Here is a 25,413-nt window from a genome sequence, read left to right as displayed (position 1 = left end):
TTTTATTGCAGGGAACATTTCACTTCATGTTAAGAAGAAGTTACAGGGTAAAATAAACAGTAATTGCGGAGGCTCTGTACTGCTGTGGTCTGCTATTTAGGCTGTCTGTCCTCCATTATATTGTTTGTACTGTACTAAAGAGTTCTGGAATGAAACTGCATGACAGCTGTTTCCCCTGAGACATCTCTGGAAATAAGATATACGTCTTATGTAGCTCTCTCAGCAAAAAGCATTTAAAATAAATAAATATCCCATCTGTTGCTATCCATCGAAGTTTTTTAATCTCTTCTGCTTTTTCACTGTCTGTCTCACACTGTGTACTTGTGTGTTAGACAGTTGAAAGTGTGCCCCAGTTGACCTGCTCCAAGACAGGAGACTTTTCACATATTTTCTGTCAAAAGTTATGGCAATGCATCTCTTTTGTGCATTGCTTTGAGGCAAATTGTTGTGAAAGCTGTTGTTAGAAGGAAGTTACCAACTCGGGATACAGAGAGAAAGTTTCTGTCAGGAACTGACATTTAAGTGGTATCATAAGGGACAAGTGGATTTGCTGAGGAAAGAGAGGGCAATGGGCATGGAACTGGGCAAAATTCTGCAAGTAGGGCTTCCAGCCTGTGCTTGGAACTGGAGATGATAAAGCAGTCTACAAAGGCTCAGTATAAATATATGATGTGTATATAGATGTATGTTAGTATGTATTTGTATGTATGAACGTGCAAATGTGTATGAGCATATATTTGGGATCTCGAGGCTGGGAAAAAGTGAAACTAGAACAATAAAAGCCTTACCTGATTTCTCTATGGTGGCATCTGTGGTTTTTATTCTTGGCCCTAGATTAATAATCCTCTCTGGGGACAGAATGATAGTTCAGTGGGTAGGGGACATGCTTTGCACGCTCAACCTCAGAACCCCACATGGTTGCCCAAGCCCACTAGGAGTAATTCCTAGGCACAGAGCCAGGAGTGAACCCTGAGCACAGCTAGGTGTGGCTCCTAAATAAAACAAAACAAAATAGTCTCTCTACCCAATACTCAACCCAGAAGATTAGTGAAGCATTAGTAAACCAGTTCCAAATAACAAAAGACTGTTTTTTTTTAGGGGGGGTGCAGAGGGGATGGGTGGAAAGGGAGTGGGAGGAGGGAGATCATGTAGTGGGTAAGGCACTTGCCTGTCACATGATCCCCAGATTCCCATATGGTCCCCTGAGGCCCCCAGGAATGATTCCTGAGTGCAGAGCCAGGAGTAACCCCTGAGCACTGCCAGATGTGGCCCCAAAACCAAACCCCAAATAAAACAAGTAGAAAAAGCCTGAAAAGACATTGCCTCCAGGTATTTCTTGCTGGTTTTTAAAAGTACTTTATTTTATGTTAAGAGAGGACATTTGAGCTATTGATGACTGTACTCAGGATTTATTCCTAGTCCTGTGCTCAGGTATCAGTCCTGGTGGCACTCAGGAGACCATATTTGTTGCTAGGATCAAACTTGTTTCAACTGCGTACAAGGCAAGCACCTTCGTTGTCTCTCCTGACACTCCATTCCATTTTAAAGTCAGATTTTAAAATCAAGCTGCCTTGTTTTAAAATAAGACTATCAATATGACTTATTGATTTGTTGAGATTTTAATCTGTTTTTAATTGACTTGCGGATGTTGTGAATTATGGGTTTAAGTTCTTTCTGTATGTATTTGATCAGTTTTCCTAACACCATTTTTTGAAGGAATATTCCTTGTTCCACTTCATATTCTTGTCATTTGTAATAGATTAGGTGTCCGTGTACCTGATGATCAATTTCTGGACTGAATTTCAGACTAATGCCATTGTCTGAAAATCTGTCTATTCCAGTACCACACTGTCTTGATTACTATAGCTTTATATTATAATACTGCTGTATAAATTCTTTGACTCATACAAGGTCCTTGACTAAATTTTGTTATCTCAGTGGGTCTCAGAAGCTAAAAAACAATTCATACTACTGTTATGAACACTATTATTCCTGGTGGTCCTGCATAGAGGGAGTTTATGTTCCTCTCCTTATACAAGCCTTACCTGGGTATTAGAACAATCTACCACATTTTCCTAAAGCAAGAGACCAAGACTTCAAGGGACCGTAGAGGTGGTGGTCTTAGTCTGGCTCCATGTCATATTTTTTTTCTTTTGTTTTCCCCTTTTGTTTTTTTTTAATATTTCTAGTTTATGGGTTTGTGTGTGTGCATTCCTAAAAAGTAATGCAACCCACTATGAGACAAAATAGATCATATATTTTTAAAATTATTGTAAAAAAACATGAATCAGATATTTGGAGTTATTTTAACTCTCTTTGTAGTTAGAGACTTGAGGTAGAGAAAGGTGGTAGACAGGTGGTAGACTGCCAGGCCTCAGGAACAGTTGTCCTGGATTCTTTTTGCTATGTCACATATTATGAAAGATTATTTTCTCATAGAAATTGGAATAAAGTCTACATATATCCCAAACTACCATACGACATAAATAAAAGTTTTCATAGAAATCCATTCTATTTGCTCAAAATCTCACCATTGCTTCATTTAACTTCAACCAAGACAAGAAAGGAGCAAAAATTGGGGATGGCTTCTAAGTAGAGCAAAACCTAGACTACCCCTGCATTGGGGTGTCCAGATAGCCAACTCTCCTACCTTTCCAAATAAGTAGGGAGATAAATATGTACATACATACACACACAGAGAGAGACAGAGAGAGAGACAGAGACAACAGAGAGAGAGAGAGGAGAGAGAGAACTTTGGTTTCATATCTGGATAATTGAGCAGCTTCTTACAAGACTGCAGCATGGATGAAGGGCTGGCCCCTGGGTGGTGCGTATCACTGTATCACTGTATCACTGTCATTCCATTATTCATTGATTTGCTCAAGCGGACACCAGTAATGTCTGAATTCATCCTAGCCCTGAGATTTTAGCAGCCTCTCCTAACTTGTCCTTCCCAGTGGTGCCACATTGGAGACTCTTTCAGGGTCAGGGGAATGAGACACATCATTGTTACTGTTTTTGGCATATCGAATATGCCATGGGAGCTTGCCAGGCTCTGCCATGGGGAAATGGGTGTTCATGATTTTTAGGTAGGACAATGTTTAGGGGATGAAATAATGTATTCAAAATAATGCTAGAGTAAGCAGGTAAGTTTGGAAAATTTTAGCACTTTAAGGAAATGAGTACTATTTCCTATAGGTTTACACCAATGTTTTGCTTTTTTTTTTTAAGTCCTTTCATATTTTTAAAGGTCTAAAGGAAACACAATGGGGAAAGTTTTCCACAACTGAGTTGGGCTGAAAAAGAGAAACACTGGGGGCCTTTTTTGAAGTCTTAGATGTTTTATATTATTTTTTCCTGCACATGCTTTATTTAAACATCATGATTTATAAAGTATTCATGATGTTTTGTTGTAGGCATTCAATGTTCTAACAGCAATCTCACCACTGTTACCTTTCATCCACTATTGTCTCCATTTTTCCAACCACTCCTCATGCTTTCCCCAATAGAAAGCCCACAATAATTTATTTTATATTGCTTGTACCAATAAATGGATAACAGAATAATCAAAAATATTTCCTTAGAGAAAGTGAAAATTGTTGTATGTCATCATGGGGACATTAAGTCCTTGTCTGAGAGAGTACTAAGATGTTGTTACAAATTAAGCCTTCTGTGTTAATGGTTTTGTTCATAGAAATTGGTTGACTTCCATGTTACATCTCATTCAATCTGGTGTGCTACTACTGGATTGTCAGTGCCAGAGAGTTTGGAGATGTTGCTCCAGAAAATCCAGAATATTTAACTGGGCAGTCCAGTTGGAGTTAAATTTTTAACTGGGCTGTATCCAAGAAATTTTTGCTGCTAGTTGATCTCTTTTGAGGTTTATTTATAAGGCTCTGGAACATGGTCAATAGATGAGTTTACATTTGGGTCCTTAAGGAAAGGAGATAGATTCACTGGGGTGGGTGATGGTTGTGGAATTCTGTGCAGGGGAAATCACCGCTAACAGTATTGTAAATCACAAGACTCAAATCTATAGAAAAGTAAATAAAAGTCTTTTGATTTTAAAAAGAAAAGATATCCTCATGAAAACAAATTATAAATGTGTTTATATTTTTCTAATTTATATGTCTATCTTTAATAAAGAATAACCCTAGCAGAATATTCCTCCTGCTCACTGGGACCAAAACATATCATAATATTCAGATTCCTGATATAATTATTTTCATACATAATATATAGTCTATACAATTAAATTTGATAACCATGTGTACCCCCAAGTATATGTTCAGAGATGACAATTTGAAAAGATCTATTTTCACTAAAAAATTTCTCTGAGAATCAATGTTTTTGGGAATGGAGAGAATGTATATCATATCTTTGGTGGTTAAGTGGTCTACATGGTAGATTGATGTTCTTGGGTGTGATGTGGTGTGTGTGTGTGTGTGTGTGTGTGTGTATGATGGTATATATGTATGTATGCGACTGAGACTATATGTGTACATGGAATATGTATATGAATGGTGTAGTTTGTGTGAGTGTGTATATATGTGCTTATGTGTGTCATTCTATTGCAATCAATTCCTCTTATAGCAGTAAATTTCCTCACAGCTGAGACAGTAGTGATTTCAAATGTTCTCAGCACTCTACCGAGGATGTTAGGATGTTACAGAGGACACCCAGCGCATAAATGTATCAGCTGTACACAACTCTGTTTCCAAAAGGAAACTGAGGTGAACTGAGTGAGGTAGACAAGAAATGAAAACATCTAGGCAGGAATGATAAACTAAAAGTGACTCCAATGCAGAGAGCAAACAAACTTTTTCCTTTATAATTCTAGAAAGAATTGGCCAGAAATGATAAAGAGGCAAAGGTACTTTACTTAAAGCAATATAAATACATCTACTTTAAGAAATTCTTTTTTTAATAAAAGAAAGAAGGTGGGGGAAGAAAGATTGAAGAGATAATATAGCAATTAGAGCCCTCACTTTGCATGTGGCTGACCTAGGTTTGATCCCTGGCACCGCCTATAGTCCCCTGAGCATCCCCAGGGGTGATCCCTGAGTTAAAGCTAGGAACAAGCCATGAGCAGTCAGGTAAAAAAGGCAAAGATTGGGGTGATTGTACAGTTGGCAAAACATAGCTGTGCCATGACCCACAGAATAAGGCATTTGTCTTCATCTGACTGACAACAAAGAGGGATAGTGACACAGATCGAAGGGCTCATGTTTTGCTCTTTCTGTGTTGCCCCTGTTACAGAGTGCCCACAATAGGTTAAGAAAAAACATTTTAAAGGTCTAATTTAGAAGTTGTATCCTCATTATATTCTATACTATAATCCAAAAGAAAAGACTTGTAAATATTTGTTCCTAAACACATTAGAAAGTTGTGCATGAATGTAACAGGAATCACTGAGCATCTAGTTCAATTGTATGTGTCCTGATTAGGTGGGTTTGGGGTTGGCTGGAAAAAACTATATTTCTAATTAGTTCCCAGGTGATGCCAATGTTACTGACCTGTATATCACATACTTGGAATAGAAAGGATTTAGTAAATGTCTATAAATCAAAGCTAGAGCCAGAAAGCAGGTAAAGAACTTGCCTTGTATGTGGCCAACCTAGGACCCAGCACCACATCAGGTCCCTTGAGCCCTCCAGGAGTGATCTCTAAGCACAGAGGCAGGCATAAGCCCCAAACACAGACAAGTTTGGCAACAAAAAAAAAGTAAAAACTGTAACCACTTAATAGATTAACAGATTAGAAATCTATCTTCTTCAGGAATTTTAATTTTTCCCTGTTGGTGCACAATGTTGTTTACTTTGTTTACAATTATCAACAGCAATACAATATCCAACATATATTAAGTTTATAGCATGTCAGAAACTTTTCAATTAGTCTACACAACAATGAATCCACACAACTCTCTAAGTTATGCTACTATAAACACTTTTTAAAGACAAGGAGACTGGGGAACACTGAAAAGGAACATATATTCCGAGTAGTTGTTTTGGTTTGAAGTGGGTCTTCTTTTAATCTGCATTTACAATTCAAACAGATAGGCAAATTTGATGATAATCACTTTGAAAATAAAACCCAATGGTTCTGTCCTTATCAAATTGTTTATTAAACTAAAATTATCTTTATTTTGGAAGTTGAACTGGAGCAATAGCACAGCGGGTAGGGCGTCTATCATTCACACACTGACCTGGGCTTGATTCCTCTGTCCCTCTTGGAGAACCCAGCAAGCTACTAGGAGTATTCTACCTGCATTGCAAAGCCTGGCAAGCTCCCCATGGTGTATTCCATGTGCCAAAAACAGTAACAAGTCTCACAATGGAGATGTTACTTGTGCCCGCTCGAGCAAATCAATGAACAACAGGATAGTGCAATGCTACAGTGCTTGGAGGTTACAGACCAACAACTTTGCCTGATTCACCCAGACAATTGAGGGAAATTCTGTTGCAGCCTACACACAAATTGAATAAGCCAAGAAGTTTCAAAGTGATCATCTGTTATCAATTTTTCGTGCTAGGGAAAAATTTAAAACCAAGAGATATTTGCCTACTTTATTCTCCAGTATCTAGGGTCTTAAGTCAAAATAATCAACCCTGCCACATAACTATAGATTATTGCAGAGGACAAAAGCAAACATGTACAATCTCTGCCACAAAGAACAAATTCTTCTGATAGAGGTTCACTAAGAGTCTGCCCAAACACGGGCCAGAAGTAGTATCCCCATACATTTTTTTTCCTTTAAGAAATGTTGTTGTTGGAGGATTACTCCATAACTTAGAGGCCAGCCGGGTATCCTAGAGGAAAGGGCTATTCAGATAGAGAAGGGAGCATCAAATAAAGGATGTTTGGAGGATCCTCCCAGGAGGGGAGATGCATGTCGAAAGTAGACTATGGACTGAACATGTTTGCCACTCAATGCCTCTTTTGCAGACCACAACACCCAAAAGGAGAGAGAGGACACAGGGGATTGCCCTGCCACAGAGACGGGGGGATGGGGGATGGGGGTGGGAGGGATATTATCCATGGTGGTGGAAAATGGGCACTGGTGGAGGGATGGGTATCTGATCATTGTATAATTGAAACCAAAGCACAAAAAATTGTAAATCTACAACTTTAAAAAAAATAAAATAAAATAAAGGGGAAAAAAAAAAAAAAGAAATGTTGTTGCTATTACAGAATAGGTCACTTGGCCAGGCTATTTTTCTACAAAGAAGAGATTTACCTTCTGTCTGGAGTCTTTTTCCATTTCAGAAAGTACAGAACAAGAATTAATCATTGCTAAAAAGATAGTTTTCTCTTTATATAATTATGAATCCTTAATCCTGAGAGACCACCTGATATAAAGTACTAAAAGAATTGTTGGGTTAAGTCTAGTAATTTGCCTACCCCCATCCTTTTAAATTAAATAACCTAGAATAACTGTCTATTCAACTGCTATAGTTCTTTTGGAATTACTTCATGAATTAAATTTTTTCTCACATTTGTGCAATTCACAGAATGTTTTCCTGAAAATTGCTGCATTTAGTGGGAAGTGGAGGAATTTTATCGGGTCATTTGACCTCTCAGTTAATGTATTCCAGATCTATAACTGAATTCAGAACCTTTCTCTCATGACTGGGAAACAGTAGTAAGCATTGCACTACATCAGCACAGTAAAGAAGATATGAAGGAAAGGCAATTTATAATTACAGGCCTTTACTAATTCAGTGTCTATTAGCTTCTAAAATTCCTAACAAGGTCTTGACAGGACAAGTTAGTATGCATTTTTGCTTACTTTTGATTCTCTGAGTTAATCTGGTAAAAGATTTCCATACAGTTAAATAAAACTATATTTACTTTCTCTACTCAGTAGTGGCCATCTTGTTTTACAAAAAGTATACTCCTTTTCTTTCTGTTCCTTCTGTGTGGAGTCTAAATGCAGCTAGAAATAATTTGTCCTTGTTTGAATACAAGTCAGCAAGTCACCAGATGCAGGCTTCATAAGTTACCAAGAAGCCCAACTTCTATGTTTATTTACCTTGAATATAAAATTGGCCTGGATACATACTAAATCATGCCAAACAGAAGCTCTGATAGATAATCACCTTTTTAAATAAATTTATAAATAGGAAGTAATCAAAGTTTACTTAAGTAAAACTTAAGAAACAAAAATATTTTTTAATATGGAATTGGGGGGGAATAAAATTTAAGGTTTTTGTAGGGAGAAAAAGAGATAAACATCATCCTGCTGAAAAACTATTCATAAAAAGCAAAAAAGTTCCCCTTAGCATTATATTTTCTTATAGAAGATGAAAGAAATAAAAAAGAAAATGGGTCGAAGAAGTAAAAACTGAAAAAGAAATTAAGATGGAACCAAGTAAAGGTAAAATAAAAATAAGGAATGACTATAATAAAAGTTGGAGAGGATTCAGCTTATCACCTTTCCTGACAAATTGTCTTTGTGAAATGAGTTCTTAGTTTATCATCTTTTATCTAAAGGCTTTTATTATTTGGAAGGCATGGATTACCCGGCACAGAATAAATTCTGTTTAATTCTCTATCATATGATTTTGCAATCTTAAAAAAAGTGTGTATGTAGAGCCTGAGACAGTACAGTGGGTAAAATGCTTGCTTTACACATGGGTAACCTGGGCAACACCACATATGGTCCCCAGAGTGCAGCCTATAATGACCCCTGAATACAGATCCAGCTATAAGAAACAAGAGATTTTTCTTGTCTCCTCTTTGAGTTTATAAAAGTGGTCAAAATGGTGTGAAAATATAAGATTCAATTGAGAAGAATCATGAAGATAAACTTGCATATGGGTTATTTGTCTTTATCATATAGTTTGGCTTTGCCAAATCTAGAAATGATATTCCCTCAAAGATGGAACTGTTTGCTTATGATAGTGAAATGCTATTCTAACACTCGGATGGTTTGAAAGGCATTTATGTTAGCCTGTCTCGTTCACATATGCACATAATAAAAAAATAAGCAATCATTTTTAGCACATTAGTTAATATCTCGAGTTTAGCTAAATAGCTGTCATTCATTCATTCACTCAACAAACATCCATTAAATGCATGCAATGTGCCAGCTGCTGTTCTAGGAAGCAGGGATTAAGTCATTAAAAAGACAAAGTTCTCTGCCTATGAAGTATTTGCTTCACAAAAAAGGAGACTAGTTTTTTAAGACTGAACTAATTGATTTATACTCATACTTACTCACAAAGCCTTTCACTTTTGCAGATTCTTAAGAAAAAAAAACACTCTTAGAGACTTGTGACTGAAGTGAAATCATCCTGGGAAGGTTTAACATCAAAATGAAAAGACAAAACTTAACCCTTCAGGCCAATTGTAACTAGGAGCATGATTCTTTCCCAGCAAGGTTGTGTGCTCTTTAACATGGCCAGTTAACTAGCTAATCAAAATTTCAAAGAATACAAAAGGCCATTTAATAAGACTATACTTAAAAATCTTTTTAAAGATTGAGTTGTTTTAGCATCCTAGTAACTAGCCCAGATTATTATCTACCAAAAAGTGAAGAGAAAAAACTTCTTTAGGAACTGAAGAACAGACCATCAACCTTTCCTCTTGACTCCAAAAGGGTGGGGGTAGGCTAGAGCCATAGTACAGTGGGTAGAACATTTGCCTTGCACACGGTCAACCAGGATTCAATCCCTGGCATCCCATATGGTCCCCCAAGCACTGCCAGGAGTAATTCCTGAGCAGAGAGCCAGGAGTAACCCCCAAGCATCACTGGGTGTGACCCAAAAAGAAAAAGAAGGGGGTAGTGTATAAATAAGGGCCAAATAACAGAAAAGCATTCCCCTAGGTTCTGTTGGAAAAGTTCAAACTCAACTGAAAATCATAGACAGCAATATCCCTCTGTGTCCTCTGATAAGGAAGAAAGAAAGAAAGAAAGAAAGAAAGAAAGAAAGAAAGAAAGAAAGAAAGAAAGAAAGAAAGAAAGAGAGAGAGAAAGAGAGAGAAAGAAAGAAAGAAGGGAGGGAGGGAGGGAGGGAGGGAGGGAGGAAGGAAGGAAGGAAGGAAGGAAGGAAGGAAGGAAGGAAGGAAGGAAGGAAGGAAGGAAGGAAGGAAGGAGAGAGAGAAAGAAAGAAATATTCCTCATTTAAAAGGCCAATATCTCCTAATTTTTCCCAAGCAGGACAATAAATATCCACCTCTGGGTGACACAATTAGGTAAGCACTAGTAAAAACTGAAATAGGGAGCATAAAAACTCCCTATTGTAAGCATTAAGCTTACAGTATGCTCAATTATAAGATGGTTGTTAGTGACACTGGTAACTCAACTAACTGTAGCACTGTAGCACTGTCCTTCTGTTGTTCATCGATTTGCTCAAGAGGGCACCAGAAACGTCTCTAGTGTGAGGTTTTTTGTTACTGTTTTTGGCATATCAAATATACCACGGGGAGTTTGCCAGGATTTGCCGTTTGGGCGGGACGCTCAGGGAGCCTGGCAAGCTCCCCGTGTTATATTTGATACACCCAAAACAGTAACAACAAATCTCACAATGGAGACAGACTGGTGCCCGCTGGAGCAAATCAGTGAACAATGGGAGGATAGTGCTACAGTGCTACAGTGCTTATTTTGGTTGTTTGTTTTGTTTGGGAGCTACCCCCAGTGGTATTCAGGGGTCATTTCCAAATCTGTGCTGGTGGTGCTCAGGGGACCATATGCAGTGTTGGGAATCAAATTTGCTCCTCCTGCATGCAAAACATGTGCTCTAGCCCTTTAGGATATCTCATTGACTCCTAAAATGAGTCATTTTAAAACATGATGAAGAATACCTTTATTAGACATGTGTTTACCCGCAAGTTTACATTTAGATAAAGCCATCATTCTAATATCAATCCAAGATACAAAAAAATGTTCATTAGTAAAAACTGTATGAGTTTAAACAAGCAGATTTTCCTGACGCCTATGAAAAAAATCTTAAAACTTATTTCTGTATTGATTTTTACCATCTGGGAAGATATTCTGCAGTTAATAAAGCAGTTTTCTAAATTATTTTCTAATAAGGACAAGTCAGACTTTAAGACTGCTAGCAGATTTGAGAGAAGACTGAAGAGTTAATTCACTTTTAGCTAATATTGCTGATTCATTCCAGATGGCCATTGTTTATACAGGTTCAGTAAATTATTCTCATTTGCAGCATTTTAAGACTAACTTTATACTTATTATTAGGCGACTTTCCTATGTTGAGTTATTTACTGCTAAATTGATTCTGTGAGCTAGTCCTATAAGTATAGGTTTAAAAATACAGTCAAACTGCCATTGAAATGTAAGATGGCATGTGTGTTTAGGTACTGCAAGACAGAGAGAAGCAGGTAGCTGTGCTCTGTCAGCCTCACAAGGACAAACTTGCCAGAATCTGTCATTTCAAATGTGCTTTGTCACAGTTGGACAGGTTGGTGTATATACAGTACAGAAAATACATTTTTGATTGCTTAACAAATATTTACATTTGACATGTTATTTTTCTAATAGACATTCATATTAATTATTTATAAACATGATTACATGCTCACAATTAATTTGTTTTATTATAATTTTAATGGGATTAACACTAACCTGTATTTTTAGGGACTGTAAAACATTTATCTGAAACATGAGGTCCTTCAAAAAAGGTATGTATCCTAAGAAAATTCTGTTGCCACTTCCTTTAGATAGTGATTAATGGCACAGGCCCCCAAATTCTAGTTCTGTTGTAGCACTGTAACACTGTCATCCTGTTGTTCATCAATTTGCTAGAGCGGGCACCAGTAATAATGTCCCACAACAAATTGTGAGACTTGTTGTTACTGTTTTGGGCATATCAAATACATCACGGGTAGCTTGCCAAGCTTTGCCATCTGGGAGAGATACTCTCTAGGTCTGTTAATAAATATCAAAGTATCTCTCTAAATATCAATTTGATTATCTTTAAAATGAGATGATAATAGAAAATGAGGGTGCCTATGGAACTATTATAACAAGTAAATAAGACAGTACATCTATATTACCCTAGATGGCATCTTTAAAAAATTAGGCTCAATATATGTTAAGTATTATTTTTACTGTATTTCATCAAATTGAATATTTCACAGATTGCAAAATGTGTCATTATTAAATATACCCCTACAAAAGAAAATTACTATTGGCTCAGCTATATAGCCATGATTTGTTTGCTTTAGCATTAATTAGAATTTTATATTCAACAAGGAGTCTTTATTTTTATTTTGCCTTTTGAGTCACATCCGGCGATGCACAGGGGTTACTCCTGGTTCATGCATTCAGGTACTACTCCTGGCGGCGCTCAGGGAACCATGTAGGATTCTGGGAATCGAACCCAGGATGGCCACGTGCAAGGCAAACACCCTACATGCTGTGCTATCACTCAAGCCCCCAATAGGAGTCTATTTTAGATGGAGACATAGGGCTACTTAATAATACCCTTGTGCATGCATAAAATGGAAAACAGAACTGATTGAAGATATTTCTAACCTCTTCACATTCCAATTCTAGCTCCCTGAATGGCTTTTTGACTCATAATTGCTGATACAGTATTGTACCCGTTGGTCACCAATAGTGTGTAGATGGCTCATCATGGAGTCACTGACATTCGTTCTGAAAATTTTGTGCTGATGCTTCCGGAATCTTACCAAATAACAAGAAGAGGAGGTTTTCATTCAAGTCAAGATGGATATAATTTTTCTCAAATGACCATTGAATCATTTATTGACCAAAACATTAAAAATTGACTGTTTTGTCACAACATCAGGAATAATAATCCAGCTGACATTTACACAGCAATGACCAAATAGCAGGATACTAGAATTGATTATATAAAATTTCCAACCGTGCCCTCCCCCCACACAGATGGGTAAAACAAGATGTGTCCTTATCTACAGTCAAAATTAAATTGTAAGTTAGGCACCTTCTTCCAGCATTTATGTATTGATTCTGTATAGACTTATATACAGTCAAAATTAAATTGTGTTAGGCACCTTCTTCCAGCATTTATACCATGAGACCCAATAATATTGGTTCTTTATTTATTTACCAAACATTCATGGCCAGTCTATCCTGCAAATGCATTGAAAGACAGTCAGGAAAGAAAAGATACTAGGCATTGTCACAAATACAAAGTGAAGGAGGCAGTCCTGGATTGGTGAGAGAAAGCCGAAGTGGAAGCAAATATTGAATACAGTGGCAGAAGAGTCATAAGGGGGAGTGCCCAAGCTATACTGGTGACATAAAGGAGGAGATCTCAGTCGATTCTGCTAGAATCTGAGGTGAGAAACTTAAATTTCCATGTCATCAAAGGAGAAAAGAACACTGTGATAAAGAATTGTCAGACTCCTGGTCTAAGCTGTGGCAGGGGAGCTCATATGGGTTCATAGGTTCTGTTCTTCCCTTACCACTTCCCTTACCACTTTCCTTACCACTCCATCTCAGGAACCTCCGGGGCAAGAGTCCAAGGAACAGAAAGAGGCATTCAGTCTTTGTGGAGGAATCAAATATTCTTCCCTGGGGTCTTGCTCATTCCAGCGGTTTCATACAGTTGTTCTCTTGCTCACTTGAAATCTTAGACTACACCGATTTCTCTTGGTGGTTGGGACCGGCCTCTGATTCTCAAGAGTCAGGTTGGATAGACCCCATTGCTCTCAAGGGCCTAGGGCAGCAATAGCCTTAACTAATAATACCAAGGCAGTCCCTGGCCTCCTGGGGCTCTCTCTCTCTGAGTTTATGGCAGCAGCTAGTAGCCTTGTTCTGGTAGCAGCAACTTTGGGAGTTGGCTGCACTCTCTTCTAGCTGCTCAACTGCACTACTCTCTCTGTTACTCTCCCCAGCTCCCAGGCACTGCCTCCAGTTGCTCAGAGTTGCAGCTCTCCTGCTTTGCTGTGTCTGCTTTTAGGTTGCCTCACCTCATCTCTGCAGGGCCAGTGGAAACATAACAGTACCCCTTCTCACTCTGCCCCTCTAGCCCACTCTCTTTCTAAGAGTAATTATATAATTACTCCTCTTTCAGTCCCTTTTAGGAAACTTTTTTATAGAGAAGGAAACAAAGGCAGCACAAAGTCAGACTCTTACAAATGCTCCAATAGTCACATATTCAAGTGCTCAAGGACTTGTTCTACCTGAATTCCAGTCATAAAGTTCCTGTTTTCAAGGTCCCACTGTTTTGTCCCAAGCCAAGGACTCATTCCCATCCTGGCCTCCCAAAATGTGCAATCAAGCACCTACCCACTTCAAGGCAAAAGCCCAAGTTTGCTTAGTATAAGAGAACAGCCTAATACTTTTACCAAAGTCTTACAAGGGGACATTCCTCAAAAGAAAGGCTGTGTTTTCTGATTATTTTTCAATTTGATTTTATATGTCCTGCAAGTATTCCTTGCACTGATAAGTTGAAACCAGCCATTTCTCTTTTTTCTTCTGGGGATCGTGAATAGGTAATTGCCTATTTCTAACTTTTGCCATTTCTCCTTCTGGATAATGTGCACTTATTGACTTGTAGCAAATTCTTATATATTGCAGATATTAACTTATTATAAATATGTATTTTGCAAACATTCTATCACTTACCTTTTAGTTTTGGTAATAGCAATTTTTACATTTCAACAATTTTAAAGATTGCCCCAGTCAATTCTGTCAAAATTTTTCTTTATAGTTTCTAGTTTTAAGATGCGAAGGGTTTCCTAACCCTATAGGTATTTGAAAATACTCATATATTTTCTTCTTGAGGCTTATTTCACCATGCATCTTAAAATCAAAATGTATTTTTTAATATAGTATGAGATTGGTAAATTATTCCACTCAAAATACATCTGAATATAAATATAAGCCTATTCTTATATTTCCTATTATCTTGACAGCTTGCTATTAACTTAGAAAACCTAAAGATGACTTATTTTGTATTAATTTTTATGGTGATTTTCCAAGTGGTGCTCAAGAGGTCCATACACACTGCCCCAGAGAATTCTTGATTCTAAGTCAAACAGGCTGATTTGCTGTGACGGCCTGAGCATGTGGTGCTGTTCAGATCCTGTTAAGGCTTTTCCAGTGGAGCTCAGTGGACTCCAAAGGTGCTGGAGCCTATAGGGCTGCACGCAGAGATTCTCAGGGAGAGAACCATATGGAGTTAGGGATTGAACTGTAGTCAGTCACATGCAAAGCATGCATCTTAACCCCTGTAAAATCTGGCTTGCCCCACAACCAGTTTTATTGATTCAAGCTAGCAGAGAACTATAATATGACTGTACTAAATGACTGTCTGTACTTTCAATGAACGTACGCTGGCATCAGATGCATACATCGAGGACCTGATGGTACAAGTGCAAACGATCAAGTATGACATCATTGGTCTGACTAAGACAAGAAGGCATCAATAACATCACGACATTTTCGACACTGGAGAAGAACTGTTCCTCAGAACATGCAACAAAAGAGGCATCAGTGGTGTCAATATCCTTGTCAACACGAACTTGGCCATGAGCATTGATTCATTCGAATACCTAACAACCCGAATCAGATGATTACACTCTAATAGATGTCGCTCACTGCCTGTAGTTTCTATCTTTGTTGTCTACGCACCAACATCCAATTATGATGAAGGAGAAATTGAAAAGTTCTACAAGGAGCTGGAGAAGTTCTATAAAGAAGACCACACCTACAAGATCATTGTCAGTGATTTTAATGACAAGATCAAGATGGGACCGAGAAGATCAGTTGAAGAACTCCACATCAGGACCCATGGCCTAGAATGGAACGAACAGGGTGAGAGACTGAGTTCATCATGTCGACCAAGACCATCAATGGCAACTCACAGTTTCAGAAGGCTGAATCTAAATGTTGGACTTGGGAGTCTCCCGGTGGACAGTTCCACAACAAAATTGACCACATCATATTCAATGTCGCTGTTGTTCCAAAATTTCAAACGGGATCAGACCACTGTCTCTTTTATATCAAATTCTACTTCACGAAGCAGGGAGAAAGGGCTGCAAAGTTGAAGAAGAGAACTCCCAGAACGACCACCAACTGGGAGCTCTTTGGCACTCTGTGGCAACATGGGAAGATGCCTTCCTTGACAACATTGACGAGGAATACGAACGACTGGTTCAGCACCTCCATGAATGTGTGAGGAATGCCAAGAGATAGATAGTCACAAAAAAAGCCTATCTTCAAAAACTCTTGAGCTTATTCGCCAACATGGCTGGGCACAAGCCTCAGGTAAATGCAAGCAAATGTCTGAGTTCGCAAAGAAGTACAGAGAAGTGAAAAGGAAGACCTCAAAGAGAGAAGAGCAGCAGTGCTGGCAGATGCAGCAGAAGCCAGGAAAAGCATTCGCAATGCCCGCCTGTTCTTCGTCAACTACAAGACCAAGATGACAGCCCTCTGATGTTCTGATGGATCTATCACGTCTTCCAGAAGGGTAATGCAGAATATTATCCATGACTTCTACTCGGATCACTTTGATAGCCACGTCCACCTGCCCACATACCAAATTTCACAGGATGGATATGTTGTTTCCAACGTTCTCCCTTCTGAAATCCAACAAACCATTTTTTTCGGTAAAGAAGTGAACAGCACCAGGCCCAGACAAGGTTCAACCTGAACAACTGAAGACCCTGCGTCAGTACTCATCAATACACTGGTTAGGCTCTTCACACGCTACCTGTCTGAATGGAAGGTTCTGTCACAATGGAAAACCAGCAGGACAGTACTACTGTTCAAGAAGGGAGACATCCACAACATTAGCAACTATCGCCTGATCTGCCTGTTGTCTGTCGTCTACAAGCTGTTCACTCAAGTCATCCTGAATAGGATTAGCAGAACATTAGATACAGGACAACCATGTGAGCAAGCCGGGTTCCACAAAGGATTCAGCACGATCGACCATATCCACAAAATAACCAAGCTCATTGAGGTTTCTCGGGAGTTCAAGATGCTGCTTTGTCTAACGTTCATTGATTTAAAGAAGGCCTTTGATTCTGTTGAGACAGAAGCAGTCATTGAAGCCCTAGCCAATCAGGGCATTCAAACTCGATACATCAGGATCCTCCATGAGTGTATTACAGATTCACTACCAGGATCTCACCATTTTACAAAGATGTGATCATCCATGTCAAGAGAGGGGTTCGACAGGGTGATACCATTTCACCGAAACTCTTCAGTGCCACCCTCGAGAACATCATGAGATGACTGGAATGGGAAGGAATGGGAGTGAAGATAGATGGTCGACAACTACACCACCTTCACTTCACTAATGACATCGTTTTAATAACACCAAACATTTAGCCAAGCAGCACAAATACTGGTCAACTTCGACCTTGAGTGTGGAAAGGTCGGACTCCAGCTAAATCTCATGAAGACAATGTTTATGAGAAATGGTCTTGTTCCTGATGCTCCATTCGCTCTCAGTGGAACGACCATCTCTGAATGCAGCAGTTATGTGTACTTAGGTCGAGAAGTCAACATGACAAATGACATGGCACCTGAGTTGCACAGGAGGGAGAGAGTGGCTTGGAATGCCTTCAAAAGCGTTAAAGAAATAGCTAAGAGGACGAAGAACCTCCAGCTCCGGGCACATCTCTTCGATTCCATTGTTCTTCCTGCATTAACATATGCCTCAGAGACCTGGGCCCCACACAAAAAGGATGAGAATGCTATTTGGGTCTCCCAAAGAGGAATCGAAAGAGCTATGCTTGGAGTATCACGTTTCACTCAAATGAAAGAAAGAATCCAGAGTTCCAACCTCCATCAACGATCAAGAATCAGGGACGCTGTCTCGTTTGCCAAGGCATCGAAAATTAGATGGTCTGGACATGTAATAAGATTTGGAGACAATCAATGGATTAGAGCCATTACAGACTAGATTCCACAGGATGTCCATTGATCGCATGGCTGCCCACCTACGAGATGGTCAGACTTCTTTGTCAAGACCCTGAACAATCATTTTGTGGCTCTTCATGTTCCTAGAATGAGGAGATGCCACTGGGCTGCACTAGCATGTGACAGGGACAAATGGAAACATTATTGGCACCCGCTCGAGCAAATCGACGAGTAACGGGATGTTAAGTGATCAAGTGACTATATGTAACTGCTATTTTAGTTTCACTAACAGAAAGTTTTATGAAAATATCTTTAGTAAAATAAGGCAATTTTTGTTTGTTTGTTTTATTTGAGAGACACACCAAGCGATGGTCAGGACTTAATCCTGACTCTATACTCAAGTATCATTCCTGGTGAGCTCAGGGAGAAATTTGTGACTATCATAAAGAAAAAAATGGCAGGGATGGTTCTGTCTTCAATAATGGGTGAATATGGAAATTTCAATGTCATAAAGACCAAATCTGCCTCTTTCTTTTCGGGCTATTCCAAGCTTGGTTCTCAGGGAATCATGCAGTGTTGGGGGTTGAAGCCAGGGCTTCTATATGGCTCCACGGCTTTTGAACTACTTCTATAACCCCAAGTCTGCCTTCATTTCTGCTCCCACTTTTTTAAGTTTTTTCCATTTAGCAAAATGGGTATAGCACATTCCAGATGTGCACTCTTCCAGTTTTGTTCAATCAGAAAGGGATATATTCTCCACCAAATCTAATTTTAAAAATTGCAGGAGAATAATCTAATCATTCTACGTTTAGTCACTGATTATTTCATCCTCAGAAAATGATCTTCCAGTCTCAGCCCTGTGGCTAGGGAATCCAGTTCTATGACTGATAAGACCTTGTTCATGTTCCCAGCACAGTTGCCAAAGCATCAGGATCAGAGAACAGACAAAATAAGAGTGGTCACAGACCTAACTACTGAGAGAATCCAAAACAATCAATCCAGTCAATCTGTAATTTGCTGCAATCAATAGTCACAAAAGTAATTTAAGTGTTTACATATCTCTATTGGCTACATTAGACTTCTGACATATATTATTATCTTTATCATTTCTTATTACTTAGGTTCACATTAAGATAATTTTCTATAATCTCAAACTAGTCATTGAGTTGAAACCTGGGTTTTAACCATTTGATCTTGGACCATTTGTTTAACTTCAACTAGTTTAAGATCATTTTATTGCTAACATGAGGTTTTCTGATACTATATTAGGAAAATGGTAAATAAAGATAATAGAGAAAGAACTGGAATTAAACCTTTTTTCCTGAATTATTCCTAAATCTGTAATTGCATAATTAGAGAGGGGAGATTGTTTTTGCTTTCAGAGCACTCCAGTAGTGTAGGGTTACACTAGGGCTACTCCTGGTGGTGCTAGAATAGTCACACCAAGCCAGGATTCAAAACGGGTTCTCTGTGCATGTCAGGCATGGACAACAACCCTTGGAGTCATCTGCCTAGTTTCTACAAGTGTGTGACAGAGGTGAAACCTGCTCTATTATGGATCACACTCCCCTGAGCAGTATGCTATTCTCTGTTTGGCCAGTGTTAGTTACTTAAAGAAGAGAGAAACCCTAGTTTTAGCATTCTCTACATATGCGTTAGGAACTCTTTTAGGCCCAATAAATAAAACAAAACTCAAATTTGGCTATTGGAGTAAAAGGGACCTGCCAGGTCCTAGAAGTGAAATGGGAAACACAAAGCTCAGAAGGTAAAGCTCCAGGAAGTACTGAGAAACTGTAATTGAGGGCTAAAAGCAACCAGTATTTTAAGTCTATTTCCTTTGCTGATAATCTCAACTTCTTAGGCCTGGCTGCCAGAAGCCCCATGATAGCAACTATAGCCAAAGAACATGTTTCCACACTAGGAAATGACTCTGGCCCTAATTAGGTTATGTGAGCATGATCTGGGCCAACCTCTGTTGGAATAAAAATTCGGCATTTATTCATTGCTGTGACCAAGAAGATAGCATCTATTAATTGAAAAATGGGGATTTGAAGTACTTGCCAGACTTCACAAAAATATATCCTGTATTTAATCTGGCACCCCAAGGTGGACAAGCTTTTCTAAGCATGCACATTTAATAACACCACAGTTTATTCTCTTATTTCCTTAAAATCACACCTTCACATTCTTTGCTATTTTTCTCATACCAATAAGCAGGTTCACAAGTATTCAACAGCTACTATCACTAGCATTCGACTCAGCATTAGCGGTAGAAAGTACACAGTATTTCTTCCAATCTCCATGAGAAATTCTTTCATAGTTTTTTCTTAAAACTAACATACCTCTCCCAAGTTCATGGAATGTGAGTTCCTGGAGCATCTTAGGGACTGTGATTTGTGTATGGAACAGGGGAAAGGTGTGAAGGTCCTGGCTGACCCTCACATGTTTTTGTAACTTTGGGGTTCCAGGGATAGACTATTCAAGAATTTTGTGCACAGTTATTTCTATATGAAAAATATAAGTATTGCTAAAGTTACTACAAAATCAAGAGAAGAAGGAAATGAGCTTGGAAAGAAAAGCAAAGAGTCATTGATCCACAAGGAACTAGCAAAGGTCTTCCATTGAGAAATGGACATGGTTAGACAAGTATACAGTACAGAGCCTGTGCAGAGCAAGACCCAAGGAAAGTAGCTTGATGATAATTATTACATTGGCTCCACTGAAGAGTAGGAGGCTTAAATTAGACCAATGGAAGCATAATTAAAAGGAATGAGGGCAAAGGAGACCCTATTTCCAAAGACAGACAAATTAGAAAGATTTGGTGCCTGATATTTTTAATTCTAATTTTACTCCTGTTTTTAGTTTTAAATCAGTTATCTCAGTGTACCCCACTGCCAAGAGCATAAAGGCAGTACACTGTAGGATAACATTGGTTTGTCCTTTCTGCCTTTCCACAGTGAGCTTAGATTCCTTGGTCCCTCTTGGGAGCCCAGAAAGCTACCAAGAGTATCCCACCCACACAGCAGAGCCTGGCAAGCTACCGTGGCATATTCAATATGCCAAAAAACAGTAATAAGTCAATACACCAAAAAACAGTAATAAGTCTCACAATGGAGACATTACTGGTGCCCGCTCGAGCAAATTGATGAACAACGGGAGGACAGTGCTACAGTGCTACTGCATCACAGTGCTCCCATTCCTCTGTGTTTATTTGTAACTTCTTTCTTTGTGTTCTGTTAACTTGTAAATAATGCTTTTCTCTTCTCCTTAAGCCCTTTGCATAGTTAATTCAGAACAATGTCCTTTTTGTATACACACAGGAAGACAGTTAATGCTATGCTTTTGTAACTTGGGAGTCAATTGACTCTGAATGATATTCACCTCTGGGCATCTGTTCTCTCAACTTAAGTCTCAGTTGCTCGCACTTTCCAGCACCCCCAAAGCAGGGTCCCGATGAGGGACTGGATGGACCCAGGGCAAGCAGTGAGCTACCCTGACATTGAAATGGGCCTTACCAAAGCACCATAATACTTAACTATAAGTTAAGAGCATGGTTGTGGGTAAATTCTGTCATGATTCAAAAAGTAATAACTGGAGTAGGATCCTGCTAGAGTTAGGAAAGATTAATCTGGCCTGAGCACTGTAATCTGAGATCTGTAGTGAGATGTTCCCAGGAGAGCCACCCTACAAGCTCAATGTATCTCTTACTGTGTCCATACAAAATATTAGGAAGTAGAATTAAGGTGTTAATTAAGTTATTGGAGAGGAGAAACACCTGTAGGTGGTATTTCCCTCCCTTGAGCCTGATGGGCGATCAGGAAGGGATTTTGATATGTTGATTGTGCTATGGGATGGGATGTAGTGGCTACCCCCAATGCTGAAGAGTTACTGAGAGGGGAGAGAGAAATCGGGGCAGCAAGATGGAGTGCAGAGAAAATAGCAAGGGGAACAGCGGGAGAAGAATGTAGGGTAAAAAATGGAGGAGCAGGCACGTGGAGAGAGAGCGAGAGAAGAGGCTGTGAGAGGGAATGTGGAGAGAAAAGTGGGAGAGACAGGAGGAGACAGGAATGAGAGGCAGTGTGAGACTAGAATGATATGCTTAGTGAGACTTGACAGGCACGTGGGGAGAATAGAATAAATGGCAACTGATCACCAACCAGCCTGGCAGCCCTCTTTTCCTCCTTTGTCTGCCCATGGCATGGGCCGCGCCGGGAGAGGGAGCGACTCAATACCACCTAACACAGGTGATGAGAGAGAGAGCTGCGGGGTTCTCTAGCCTCCTAGAGATTACACAGTAACGCATGTTAATTTTTAAAGACAATATTCAAATATTTGTTGATGGTACTTCACAACTAGAAAGTTCATTGTGTTCTTGCTATCTAAATGATGTGAGGGTTGTTTTGTTTTGCTTTGTTTGCTTTTTGGGGTCACACCCAGCATTGCACAGGGGTTACTTCTGGTTCATGCTCGAAGGAATTACTCCTGGCAGTGCTTGGGGGACCATATGGGATGCTGGAAATCGAACCCGGGTTGGCTGCATGCAAGGTAAATGCCCTACCTGCCATACTATCGCTCCAGCCCCCTAAATGATGTTTTTAAGTGAAAGTACTTTCATACACCTGTCCTCTAAGGTTTATTTTTACTGTGGGAATTATGTCCACGAGGATGATTTACACTGAGCCCATTTAAGTGATTTTAAAAACTATACATAGTTTAAAAACTATACATAGTTCTAAATTCATTATTTTTGTGAGCATGATTCTCATTTTGATCTTACCTCTAATTTAATAAGAAAAATGGGAAAATGGTCAGGTCAATTGTGAGCTGATTGACTTCAGATTTCATCTTTTTCTATAGGTCAGTAGAATTATTCATGGACTTGGGCACAATCTCAGATTTTGCACCTAAAAAAATGAGGATAGTTGGGCCAAGTGATAGATCAGGAGCTTTCCACATCCAATAACATCAGATTTGGTGGTCAGTTAAGTCATAATTCAGACTACACAGTGGTGACCTTTCACTAAATGTGATCTTTATTAAATAAGCAACAAAATCAGATATAAGCTAAGAATATGGGTTAGAAATCCAACAGCCTTGGCTTTGAATCCTGGTCTTCATACTTCATCTCCTTCTCCCTAAGCCCCAGTGTTTCTCTTTCTCTGATAGAATAAGAAATATCTGCTTTATAAAGTCATCATTAAGTCATGAGAAGTATGGCTGCAATCAACCCATGAAAAGCACCAATATAAATCCCCAATACATGGGACTAGCACTACCGTTTCTTTACAGACTACATCACAAATGGGCCAATGTGGAAGTAGAGAAATATTTCAAATCATTCATTAGTGTGTGCATGCATTCAATTATTTATTCCCAAAATAATACATCTGCCCAAAAATATTTGCATGGGCATGCAAATAGTCATGGCCTCTGGCTACATAGTTTTTATATGCTCTTTTTATGGCTTCAACACACACTGCAATTGCAAGATTGAAGAATATTTTGTAATTATTAATATTATGTTATCTTTAAAAGTAACAAGCTTCTGGCCTTAATTAATCTTGGCCCCTACCATTTTCTTAAAAATAAGTGAATGAATTCATGCTAGAGTGTCTCTTTTCAGAGCTGTTATATTTAGTCATTTGTGCATGCAAAGTTGCCAAAGGCAGGCTGGGTTACTGTCCTATGGAACATCTGCACAGCTGTTTACCATTTTGGCTTTTGAGAACTGTTTGAACACATGCAGACCTGTGACAACCCCAGGATTTTGCTTCCAAATGTGCCATCACTGAATAACAGCCCAAGTGAGCAAAATCATCTAGACAATTTGGGTAGAGAGTAAGGTTGAGAATTACAATGTGTTTCAAGTGCTCTGGGGTAACTCATTCTTCTCACTGCAAAACAATAAAGATTTTGGAAACATAACATCATCCAATGTGTAGGGCGACTTAAGAATCAGAGGATTTGCTTTTTAGAAGCCCAGTTTCAAGTTTGGCCTAGTATAATCACTGGCAGATGTAGCTTTCTTGATTGAGTCAGTCCCATGAAAGAACATGTGTCATTATTACATAGCATGTCTTCTCTTAATTCCCACCTTAGAAGCAAAGGCCAAATTCTGATCAACTGAATTCATGGCTCTCTCAACTCAGAGCTCAGTGTCTCAATCTCAACCACTGGTAATATGAGATAAATTCTATTCAAGCTGTCTCTGTTAGTGCCCCAATGGTTCTATACCCTTTCAAATGTCTCAATCTTTTGTCTTTAAATGGTATCTTAGAGATGTGCAAAGGCACCAAGGCGATTATTTTTAACTGTCTCTGAAAACTTGAGAAACTCCTTCACAGAAATTTGAAACCATGCCTGATCATTTAGTCTGACTCGACTTTAAAAGGCATCAAATACAAATAGATTCTGGGAAATAAATCAACTTTAGGCCTTTACTGCTGAAAGTTTAAAATAATTCCCAAAAAGGCTAATTAGGTCTTTCTTTGCTCAGTAGTTGGGCTTAATAATAAGCACCAAACATATGGCAGAGATTTGACTGCATAACCCATCACAGCCTTCTGCTCAGCAGCCAGGGTATTGATCTTAAAGGAAATTATATACAGAAATCTAATACATATTAATAGTTGTAGCTGTAGCATCTATTATTGCTGTAAACTAAATGTTTAGATAGTGTCTAAAATTTTTTCTAACTACTAGTATTCAAACAAGAATAGTATAGGATAGTACTATCCCTTTTCTATATATTAGATTGAGACTTTTTAACAATAAAAACATTGAACCTGCCTTTTAGAAATAAGCACTTTCATACCTTATGTTGAGAGTATAAATTGGGATGATCTTTCTGAAAAGCAATCTGGCTAGATTACAATGACTTTAAAAATATTCACATATGTTGATCTTATACTTTAATCCCCAGAAATCAGTCTTAAGGAAATAGTAAAAACTATGGACAAAGAATTTAGTACATGAATGCTCATTACAATGTTATTTATATTATCAAAATGTACTTTAGAAAAAGAATGATTAAACAAGTTAATTACTCCATTCTAAGGGCATTATTAAAAGCTGTGTTGATGGTCTTCTTCCTCCCTCAGATCAGTCAGTACTCAAACCCACGACTTGGCTTTCTCTGTGTATGCGCCCCAGGCATCCTCTAGGACCTTGGGATGCTCACCATCCCTGAGCCTCTTCCTGTTCCTCCCCAAAGCTGTGCCGGGTCTTCTTCCTCCCCCAGGTCAGTCAGTACTTGAACCCGTGACTTGGCTTTCTCCGCATACACGCCCCAGGTGTTCTCTAGGACCCTGGGTTGCTCACCATCCCTGAGCCTCTTCCTATTCATTCCCAAAGCTGTGCCTGGTTTTCTTCCTCCCCCAGTTCAGGCAGTATTAAAACCCGCAACTTGTCTTTCTCCGTGTACACACCCCAGGCATCCTCTAGGACGCTGGGACGCTCACCATCCCTGAGCCTCTTCCTGTTCGTCCCCAATGCTGTGCTCGGTCTTCTTCCTACCCTAGGTTGTAACCCCCAAACACACACCAGGTACTCGTAGGGGGCGTGGCCTCTTCAGAAGTGGGTGT

The sequence above is a fragment of the Sorex fumeus genome, unplaced genomic scaffold (genome assembly GCF_029834395.1).
Source record: "Sorex fumeus unplaced genomic scaffold, SorFum_2.1 ptg000014l, whole genome shotgun sequence".
Classification (NCBI taxonomy): domain Eukaryota; kingdom Metazoa; phylum Chordata; class Mammalia; order Eulipotyphla; family Soricidae; genus Sorex; species Sorex fumeus.
This window is presented reverse-complemented; position numbering follows the sequence as displayed.